This window comes from Dipodomys merriami, unplaced genomic scaffold (genome assembly GCF_024711535.1).
Source record: "Dipodomys merriami isolate MVZ:Mamm:240054 unplaced genomic scaffold, mDipMer1.0.p SCAF_6, whole genome shotgun sequence".
Taxonomy (NCBI): domain Eukaryota; kingdom Metazoa; phylum Chordata; class Mammalia; order Rodentia; family Heteromyidae; genus Dipodomys; species Dipodomys merriami.
Genome location: NW_027206179.1, coordinates 58,477,675 through 58,488,509, shown reverse-complemented (window position 1 = coordinate 58,488,509; position 10,835 = coordinate 58,477,675).

Below are 10,835 nucleotides of genomic sequence, written 5' to 3'. Positions count from 1 at the left end.
GAAAGAACAGTGCTGGAGGAATATCAATACCAAATTTCAAACTCTACTACAAAACCACATAATCAAAGCAGCTTGATACTGGAACAAGAACAGACCTGAGGACCAATGGAATAGAACTAAAGACCCACAAATGAACCCACAGACCTATAGCCACCTAATTTTGATAAGGGAGCTAAAAAAATAGAATGGAAGAAAGACAGCCTCTTCAGTAAATGGTGCTGGCAAAATTGGTTAAACACCTGTAGAAAACTAAAACTAAGGAAGTGGTGCTGTAGCTCAAGTGGTAGAGCGCTCACCTTGAGCTGAAGAGCTGAGGGACAGCGCTCAGGTCCAGAGTTCAGCCCACGACCGACCAAAAAAAAAAAAAAAACTAAAACTAAATGCTAATACATCACCCTGCACCAGAATCAACTCCAAATTGATCAAAGACTTTGAAGTCAAAGTAGACACCCTGAAAACATTACAGGAAGGAATAGGTGAAAGTCTAGGGCTCCTTGGCACAGGACAAAATTTTCTTAATAGCGACCCAGAAACACAAGAAATCAAAGAAAGGTTGGACAAATGGGATTGCATGTAACTGCAGAGCTTCTGCATGGCAAAGGACATAGCTAATGCTTTCTTTTTTTCTGTTGTTAGTTTTTTTTAAGTAAAGGAAAAAATAAAACACAAAATAGCCTCGTAAAGAAAGTATACTGAGTATTAAACTAAAAAAAGATAGAAAATATAATCAAAACTAAATTGATTGGATGTTGTGTTAACAGACAGGAGATATAAAATACATATGTTTTATGTGAATTATAATGTTATGTGTTATATGCTTAAAATAATAGAAGGGAGCCAGGTACTGGTGGCTCACACCTGTAATCCTTGCTACTCAGGGGGCTGAGATCTGAGGATCATGGTCCAAAGCCAGCCTGGGCAAGAAAGCCTGAGAGACTCTTGTCTCTAGTTAACTACCAGAAGACCAGAAATTACCCTGTGGCTCAAGTGGTAGAGCACTTGCCTTGAGCTGAAGAATACAGGAACCAATCCTAGGCCCAGAGTTTAAGCCTCAAGACCAACAAAAAAAAAAAAAAGAAAAGAAAAGAAAAAATGAAGTAGAGAGAGGATAAAATTTGAAAGCAAAAAGAACATCTATATGTAAAATATGTTTGAAAGGATCAAATAAAACTTACAAAAAGTAATATATCATACTGAAATTGAAATCTAAGCAATGTTATAAGCAGATTTAATATAGCTAAAGAGACTTGTCAAACTAGAAAAAAACATAATGCACACAAAGAGACTGAAGATACTAAAAGTTAAGAGCTGTAGTTAAGAAGAAAGTTCAAAAAATACTCTACTCCAATAGAGGCATAGAAAGAGGAGAGAGAGAAAATAGAAGACAGAATATCTGAAATGGCTGAGTGCTTTAAACAATCACTGAGAGAAATTGGTTGCTGGTGGCTCACGCCTGTAATCCTAGCTACTCAGGAGGCTGAGATCTGAGGATTGTGGTTCAAAGCCAATCCATTCAGAAAAATCCATGAGGCTCTTCAACTAACCACCAAAAAATCACTCAGGCTCCAAGTTCAAGCCCACAACCAAAAAAAAAAGGAAAGAAAGAAAAGAAAAAGAGAGAGAGAGAGAATTAATGAGAGATATTAAACTCCAGATTTCTGAAGCCCACAAATGTCACAAACCTCAAAGCATAAAAGCTGAAGACTAAGACTTGAGCAAAAAAACCCAAACAAACAGATCAATTACAGGTAACCCTTGACGATCATAATTCATTGAATCTGTATTTACTATTTTACCTACTTGCTAAAATTTTTTAGGAACACCAAACAATATTTTTCCCACCTTTATGGTCATTGAGGGTTATGTACAAAGTGACAAAATATTTGAATGACACATATTCTCAGTTGAAATGGAACAAAGAGAACTCTCTGCCTTCTTGGTTAAGCTCTATAAACAGATACCTTTTTTCAGCCTTATAAATACCATAATTTCCCAAACTCTTTTGTTGTTGGTGATTGTGTCATTTAAAGGCCCCACGAACACAGCACTAAATCATGATTACAGACCTACAGAAAAAATGCATATATTATAGAAGCTGCCTTCAAACAGGAGTAAATGATAGTGCTGTTGGCCACATGGTCAATATTAATAAGCAAAATGGTGCTGGTGGCTCACACCTATAATCCCAGCCAGTCAGGAAACTGAGATCTGAGGATCACAATTCAAAGGAAGCATGGGTAGGAAAATCCATGAGACTCTTATCTCCACTTAACAACCAAAAAGTTGGAGGTAGAGCTGTGGCTTAACTTGTAGAGCATTAGTCTTGAGCAAAAAGGCTCAGGGACAGTGCCAAGGCACTGAGTTCCACCCCCAGGATTGGCACAGACACACATTAAATGGATGTTAAACAAAGTATCTGTAAACAGAAACACATATCAGACAAGATTGCACATAGATCAACTGAGGCAAATGTTGCCACTAGATGTTTGCAGGAACATAACTCTCCTTAGAAACATTGGTTCAGGATTAACTTAATTCTATCACTATACAGAAAACATTACTACTGCAAATAATTGTATCAACTGCATAGAAAAGAAATGGAAGCCAGATGAGAATGGCTTTAACAGGCCAAGATAAAAAGAGTCACTGGAGGACCACATACCAAAGAAAATTATTCTCAAGAATGAGGATAAACCAGGAGCTAGTGGCTCACACCTGTAATCCTAGCTACTCCAGAGGCTGACATCTGAGGTTCATGGTTCAAAACGGGCCCAGGCAGGAAATACTATGAGATTCTTATCTCCAATTAACCACTGGAAAATCAGGAATAGCACAGTGGCTTAAAATGGTAGCATTGCTCAGGGACAGTGCCCAGGCTCTGAGTTCCAGCTCCATGACTGGCAAAAAGAAAAAAAAAGAAAAAGAAAAAGAAAAGAATGAGGGGGACAAAAAGATCTTCTTCAGGAAACCTAGAACTGAAAAGATTTGCTTCCTGCAATTTTTCACTTAAGGAAATTCTAGAGAAAGAAAGTGTATTTCTAGAGTAAGCAAATTTATTCAGATGGAAAAAGAAATGGACATCAAAGAAAGTGATCATAGTTAAGTGTTTAAAATAATAATGTGGGAATATAAGAAAACAGAACTAAAATTTAAGACAGCATATGTTAGCAGAAGTGGCCAAAAATTTAAAAGCTCTGAGCTTGGAAAAAGAATGAAAATGCCAACTAAATTTACATATTAACAAACTTGAATCTTCAAATATCAAAGGCAGTCAGTTAAAAAATAAACATAAGGTGTGTATTCTTCAAAGTGGTAGAGCAAGTTTACCTTAAATTTTATAAAAAAGGGGCTGGGAAGGTGGCTCAGTGGTAGAGCACTTGCCTTGCATGCCTGAGGCCCTGGGTTCGATTCCTCAGCACCACATAAAGCAAAAAGAAAAAAGCCAGAAGTGGCGCTGTGGCTCAAGTGGTAGAGCGCTAGCCTTGAGCTGAAGAGCTGAGGGACAGCACCCAGGTCCAGAGTTCAAAAAGAAAAAAAAATTATAGAAAAGTTTACCTTAAAATTTATAGAAAATAAGATGAGCAAGGGAAGCAAAAGAAATACAGAACAAATATAACAATTATAAAGCACAAAATAATTTTCTGTAAATAAACCATAATTACATAATTCATAATTACAAAAAATGTAACTACTAAAATCTCAAATAACAGGTAAATTTTCTAGATTTAAAATTTTAAATTCAGCTACATGCCACACTTTTCAAGTACATATCTAAAATATGACACAATACATTTTTTTTGTTGTTAGTGGTGGTCATGAACTCTGGGCCTGGGCACTGTCCTTCAGCTCTTCAGCTCAAGACTAGCGCTCTACCACTTGAGCCATAGCACCACTTCCAGGTTTCTGGTGATTTATTGGAGATAAGTACAAGTCGTTATGTCGAAAAATGAACTTTACAACTTTGGTGTGTGTGTGTGGGGGGGAAATGGGATGGGAAGGGGGGAAACGAAGGAGGAGGCAACAATGCTTGATAAGAAATGCACTCATTACCTTGACCATGTAATTGTAACCCCTCTGTACAGTATTTTCACAATAATAAAAAAAAAGAGTCTCACAGACTTTGCTGCTTGAGCTAGCTCTGAACCACATTCCGCAGATCTCAGCCTCCTGAATAGCTAGAACTATAGGCATGAGTCACCAGTGTCCAACCACAGTACATGCAAAAAAAAAAAAAAGAATAGAAAAAATTGTATCTAGACACTAACAGAGTTCAGATAAAAACTAAAAATGTCTAAGGACAAAGAGATCTCCCATAATGATACTTAATATGATTTTTTTAAATGTCAGTGGTTATAAGTTGGTACGCATAAAATAGCATTACCTCAATAACAATATAAGGCAAAATTTAACAGATTATAAAGATAAATTTTTAAAACTTTGGAAAAATTTCCAAGTGCTCATATAATGTAGTCAATAATCTCTTTTATAATGCTATAAAGTAGGAAATTAAATTAGACGAAAGAATTAGAATGTATACATGTAAAAAAATTCCATTATTTTTAGTCATGCATTATTCAAATAAGAAATCATCATGAATTTTAGAAATTTGTTGAGAAAAAAATGAACTAAATAGCTAATTTCAAGAGTTTGAAAGAAAATAACTAGACAAACCTAAAGATAAGAAATAATGGGAGAAAACATTCAAAGACAACTTCCAATATTTCTACACATAGCCAATGTAATCCCCCTGTTGCATGTGGGTGGGTCAGACCTAATTAGGCATACCATTCACAGAGGGTTTAGAGTTCACAATACAGAAGTCTGAAAAATTCAAAGCTCCAGCAATTTTTTTTTTTTTTTTTTTTTTTTTGCTGGCCTGGAGAAAAACAGAGCCATGTAGAGAATTGTCTATAGGGGCTGCACAACAAAAGAAATGTATTTGTTATAGAAAGTCAGAATTGTGCATCCTCAATGTATTATAAAAATCTAGAAAAACCATCCTATTGATATTTAACAAAAGCAGAGAAAATTCTTATCTACAAAATCAACTGAAAAATTTGCTATACTATCTTCAGAATGCAGAAGAAAGAAAGAAATGTAGCTTGAACCAGTACAATTTATCCAAGGAATTCAAGGATTATTTATCAGAAGATCATCAATTAAAACTTATTTGGCATTAGAATATACCTGGAACTCAAAAAATCAAATCCCCCAACAACAAATCCTCAAAGAAACAACTGCCCAATAAATAAATGGGCTAAAGACTTAAGGAGAAACTTCTCTGAAGAGGAAAGAAGGATGGCCAATAGACACATGAAGAAATGTTCATTCTCCCTAGCCATAACATAAATGCAAATCAAAACAACATTGAGATACCATCTCACCCCATTTAGAATGGCTATAATCAAGAACTCTAATAACAACAGATGCTGGAGGGGTGTGGCCAGAAGGGAACCCTACTGCATTGTTGGTGGGAGTGTAAACTTGTTCAACCACTTTGGAAAGTAGTATGGAGGTTCCTCCAAAGACTCCACATAGAGCTCCCCTATGACCCAGCAATCCCACTTTGGGGCATTTCTCCAAATGATCACAAACAAGACCATAGTAAAGCTACCAGCACAACTATGTTTATTGCAGCATTATTTACCATAGCTAAGATATGGAACCAACCCAGATGCCCCTCAGTAGATGAATGGATCAAGAAAATGTGGTATATATACACAATGGAATTCTATACCTCCATCAGAAGGAATGACATTGCCCCATTTGTTAGGAAATGGAAAGACTTGGAAAAAAATTATATTAAGTGAAGTAAGCCAGGCCCAAAGAAACATAGGTCCCATGGTTTCCCTTATTTGTAATAACTAGTATATGTCTGAGAGAAGCAGAAATGGTCAGACAAGTTGATGTTAGGCGAAATGAACCCCAAGATAAGGATTCAAATGTTTTTTATTTCTTGCAATTGTTTCTAACACATTTATAAGATTATTTCTTTGTTGCTTTTTAATCCCTCCCCCACGGTATAACCCCTGTTTTCACTGTATTTGATGTTGGCATACTTTGTGGAGGGGAAGGGAAAAAACAAATCATTTAAATAGGGATACAGGTGGATCCACTGCAACAATGAAATGTAGAAGAAGTTAGGTCGAAAAACGACCTTTACAACTTTTGGGGGTGGGAGCCCGAGGGTCGGAGATGGGAAGGGATGGGAAGGGGAAACAAGGGATTAAGCAACAATGCTTGATAGGAAATGTACTCACTACATTGCCCATGTAATTGTAACCCCTCTGTACGGTATTTTCACAATTAAAAGAAGAAGAATGCAATCAGCAATGGTTGCAGTGGGAACTGTAAAAAAAATATTTTGAACCCATTTGTAATAAACTAGTATAAAATGCTCATTGTGGGGGGGAATATGTGAAAATAGAAGTAGGAAATCTGAAGAGACAGGCAGGGCTGGGATCGATGTGGGGGAGAATGATGGAAAGGGTGACGATACAGATCAAGATGAGTTGTAAGAAACTGACATGTTAAATTGAAACACTTGAAAGATGTTTTAAGTGTATGCTAACAGTTATATGACAGTTGGAGTATTTTATCAGCATGTGACACATAGCAGTTGGTTAATGAGAATATAATATCCTCAGTGCCTCCAGCTAACAATTCTAAACTCAGTCCTACCTCAAGAATGTCCTCAGCTGGAAGATCTGTCTTGCCAAATTCTTTCTTCCTATACGCAGCTTCCATCCAGTGACTGATATTCAGGAGCATATAAACATTTATAATAGCCTAATCATGCAGCACTAATCCTGGCGTTAGCACTTCTCCAAGATTTTTCCAATTTGATTATCATTAATACATGTTTGTTCAACTACTGTCCTGCCCGATTCCATTCTCTTTCTTTTTCCATAGCTCCTTATTTTGCATGTACTGTTCAATAAACCTACTTCTTGACTATTAAGATAAAAAACACATCTACACAAAGGAAATAAAAAAAAGAGCCAACATAAAATGGAGCTAGAGGCCTGGTTCAAGTTGTAGAAAAGCAGCCTAGCAAGTGCAAGATCCTAAATTCAATTTCTGGTACCACCAAAATAATAAGTGAATGAATGACCAGTGCAAGTAAAGGCTGGAGTTATAGCTCAGCAAAAGAGCCACATGCCTAGCAAAGCATGAAGTCCTGAGTTCAAATACATTGGAATTATTTCTTTCTTGTCCACCAGCCATTGAGAATAAGTGATCTCACCTGAGCAATTTATTTCTCTTTTCTATGCAGTTTCTGATAAAGAAAAACAAAAATGTCCTTAAGCCCCTTTAAGTAAGAAATCTCTGTTCCTACAAGAGTCAAAATGAAAACAGAGGTCCCAATACATACTTGTTGGGAAACACTGAATAATGCCTTTACTCTTTCCTTTCTATCTCATACATTTCAAAAGCTGGGCTTTCTCAAGACCAGGAAAAAACTAGTCTTAGATGAAAATGTATACAGTATTGCAAACCTCACAGTTGGATCTGTGTAAGGGCATTTCTATTTATTTATCCCATTGCCTATTGACCAGCTTGCTATAGTCATTCCTGGCCTGTCTTGTCCTTCTTCTACCTGAAAGTGTTCTGGTATTTTGAGTAGGCTTTGATGAATATGTGTTTGATGAAGTATTACTTCTCAGTATTACTTCAAAGGTTGCAAAATATTGAAGCTCTTCTTTATTCTTGGCTGTTACCTCATTTTAATTTTTTTTAAATTGAAGTTGTTTCCAAAGGCTATTTTTGTTGTTAACGTGTTCATTATTTTCTGGGTCTAACTTGTGGTAGCTGACCTAATTATGCAGGTCCACCCCTGAGCTTGGTTTATGATTGCTTTGCTTTAGCACCACTAAGGGACTGACCTAAAATGCCTTTTTTTTTAAGTTGGAGAATTTAATACTGTGATTGCTTTGTAGTTATGGCATCCAGTCTCTCTACCTTCATCTTCATCTACACATCAAAGTCAGGATTTAGACCCAAGATGGCATTCTGGTCAATCTCTGAGTTCAAAAACATACCATGTCACTCTTCTGTTAAAAATGTCTAAGAGCTGAATGGCTCATGACCATCATCTTAGCTACTCAGAAGGCTGAGATTAGGAGAATTAAGGTTCTAGGACAGACTGCATCAAAACAAGCTCCTCTCTCAAAAATAATCAGAGTACAAAGTTCTAGCTGTGTGGTTCAAGTCCTAGTAAACATGAAGACCTGAATTCAACCCCACCTCTCCCAAAAGCCTTCTAAGAGTGTTGTTTCACTCAGGAAAAATAAAGAGATGCTCACAATGACATGGGAGATGGCCCATGATGTTAAACAAATTTGATGAATCTCACAAATATAAAGTTGATGAAAAATAAAACCTGCATAATAATACTCCAAGGTAAGTTTTCAAATATAAGCAAAATAGTGGGGTAGGTTGAAAATAATGTTAGTTGCTATCTTTGAGGAAGAACAGGTGGTAGAAATTAGAAGAAGGGAGTAGATTTCTGGGATGTGGACAATATTATTTTGTCTTGTCTTGGTATTCCAGGTGTCATCTTCAAATAATCCATCAAGTCCAACCTCTAATATAAGTGCACCTTCTAGTAGGTTAATTCTCCTTCAATACAATTGTTTACAAGAACATGGAGGACAGGGAGTAAAGGAAGCAGCATAAAACAATCCCTTCAAAGAATCTGACCGAAAGGAAAACAAGGAAATGAAGCAGGAGCTAGAAGGAAGAAAAGTAGAGTCAAAAGAGGGTTTGTTTCATCTTGTTTTGTTTTGTAAATGAAATATACTGGAATGTGCGTTCAGGGCCTTGTACTTGTTAGACAGGTACTACTATTCCTCCAGACTTTTTTGCTTTCTTTGTGTATTTTTTATATTATCTCAAGTAGTTGTACAAAGGAGTTGCCATTGAACACAACATTTTATTTAAAAAAAAACGTGCATCTTGATCAATGTCATCTCTTTCAACCTTCAGTTTTCTTAATTTTGTAGACTATACAAAATTGTAGGATTCTTGTTGGTGGTGGGGGTGGGGGTGGTAGTTGTGGGGCTTGAACTCTGGGCCTGGGCAGCTCTTCAGCTCAAGGCTCCTACAATACCACTTGAGCCATAGTACCACTTCTGGTTTTCTGAGTGGTTCATTAGAGACAAGAGTCTCACTGACTTTCCTACCCAGGCTGGCTTTGAACTGTGATACTCAGATCTCAGCCTTCTCAGTAGCTAGGATTACAGGCATGAGCCACTGGCACCCTACAACTGTAGGATTCTTGACTGCATTCTCTCCTCCTTCTTCTCTTCGTTCCTTTACCCTTGCCCCTTGCCAATGCCCTCTTCAAGTACCTGTTTCCTGGTGTTTATTTTGTGTAACAAGATGGGATAGAGACAGAATCTCCTTGAGTAGTCTGGAAGGAACTCAGCAGGAGTGCAGGGTGTGAGCCTGGAGCTCAGAAGTTTTTTCTAGTGATTACATAGGAGAGGTGGGAGACTAAGTCAAATAGGAGACACCAAGAATTATCATATGATTCTGCATTCAAGTCAGCATATAGTAGAGATACCTGTACATTCATGTTTATTTATCATGGCACTATCCACAATAGTGAAGCTATGATCAAATGAGGTATATATCATCAATGAATGGATAGAGAAATGTGATGTGTCATTTGCATTAAAATGGATGGAACTGCAGATCATTGTGTTAAATAATAGACAAATATCACATTCTCTCTCTTATGTGGAGTTGAGATCATATATATTTATAAATGAATGCAAATGTAGGACTATTTGGGGGAGGTAATAGCAGGCTTGGGGATGAGAAGGAAAAGAATGATAGGCCAATAAATAAAAGAATGCTTTTTTTTGTTTTATTTTGTTTTTTGTTTTTGTCAGTCATGGGCCTGAACTCTGGGCCTGGGCGCTGTCCCTCAGCTCTTCAGCTCAAGGCTAGTGCTCTACCACTTGAGCCACAGTGCCACTTCCGTCTTTTTTTTTCTTCTGCTTATGTGGTGCTGAGGAATCGAACCCAGGGCCTCAGGCATGCAAGGCAAACGCTCTACCACTGAGCCACCTTCCCAGCTCTCATGTTGTTTTTTGTTTTGGTGTACATACTGGGGCTTAAATTCAGGGCCTGGACACTGTCCCTTAGTTTTTTCAGTTAAGGGTGATACTCTACCCTCTTGAGCCATAGCTCTTGTTCCAGATTTTTGGTTAATTGAAGCTAAGGGTCTCAACAGACTTTAGTACCTGGGCTACCTTTGAACCAAGATCCTCTAATCCCTGCCTCCTGAATAGCCAGGGTTACAGGATGAATCCACTGGCATGTGGTCTAAAATACACTATTTTTATGTATAAAAATATGACTATGAAACCCACTGAAAACTTAAAAGGTTGTGGTGAGAAGAGGGAGTTAAGAAAAAATAATAGAAAAAGTGAATTGGATCTAAGTATTATATGTGTATGTACAGTAATACCACAATGAAACTTCTTTGTATAGTTAATACATGTTAATAAAGGGAAAAGACCTGTAGTACAGGAATGGGACATAAGAGGCCTGAACATCTGGTGGTCAATGAATTGAACAGAGGAGAGAGTGATGGGACCAGTCATGGCCTTTTAGGGAAAGGTGGGCAATCCCTCTGGGACTGGTTTGGCTGCTAGCAGTTGGGAACAGATTGTACTATAATGAGGGGAGATAGAGGTCCTGAGCTCATAATGAATTCCAAGATATGGGAATGTGGGATTAAGAGTATGCACATTTAATGTCTGCATGGATATTGTCAAATAGAAGATACAATTTGACATGTAGTCAGTGCATACACACACATA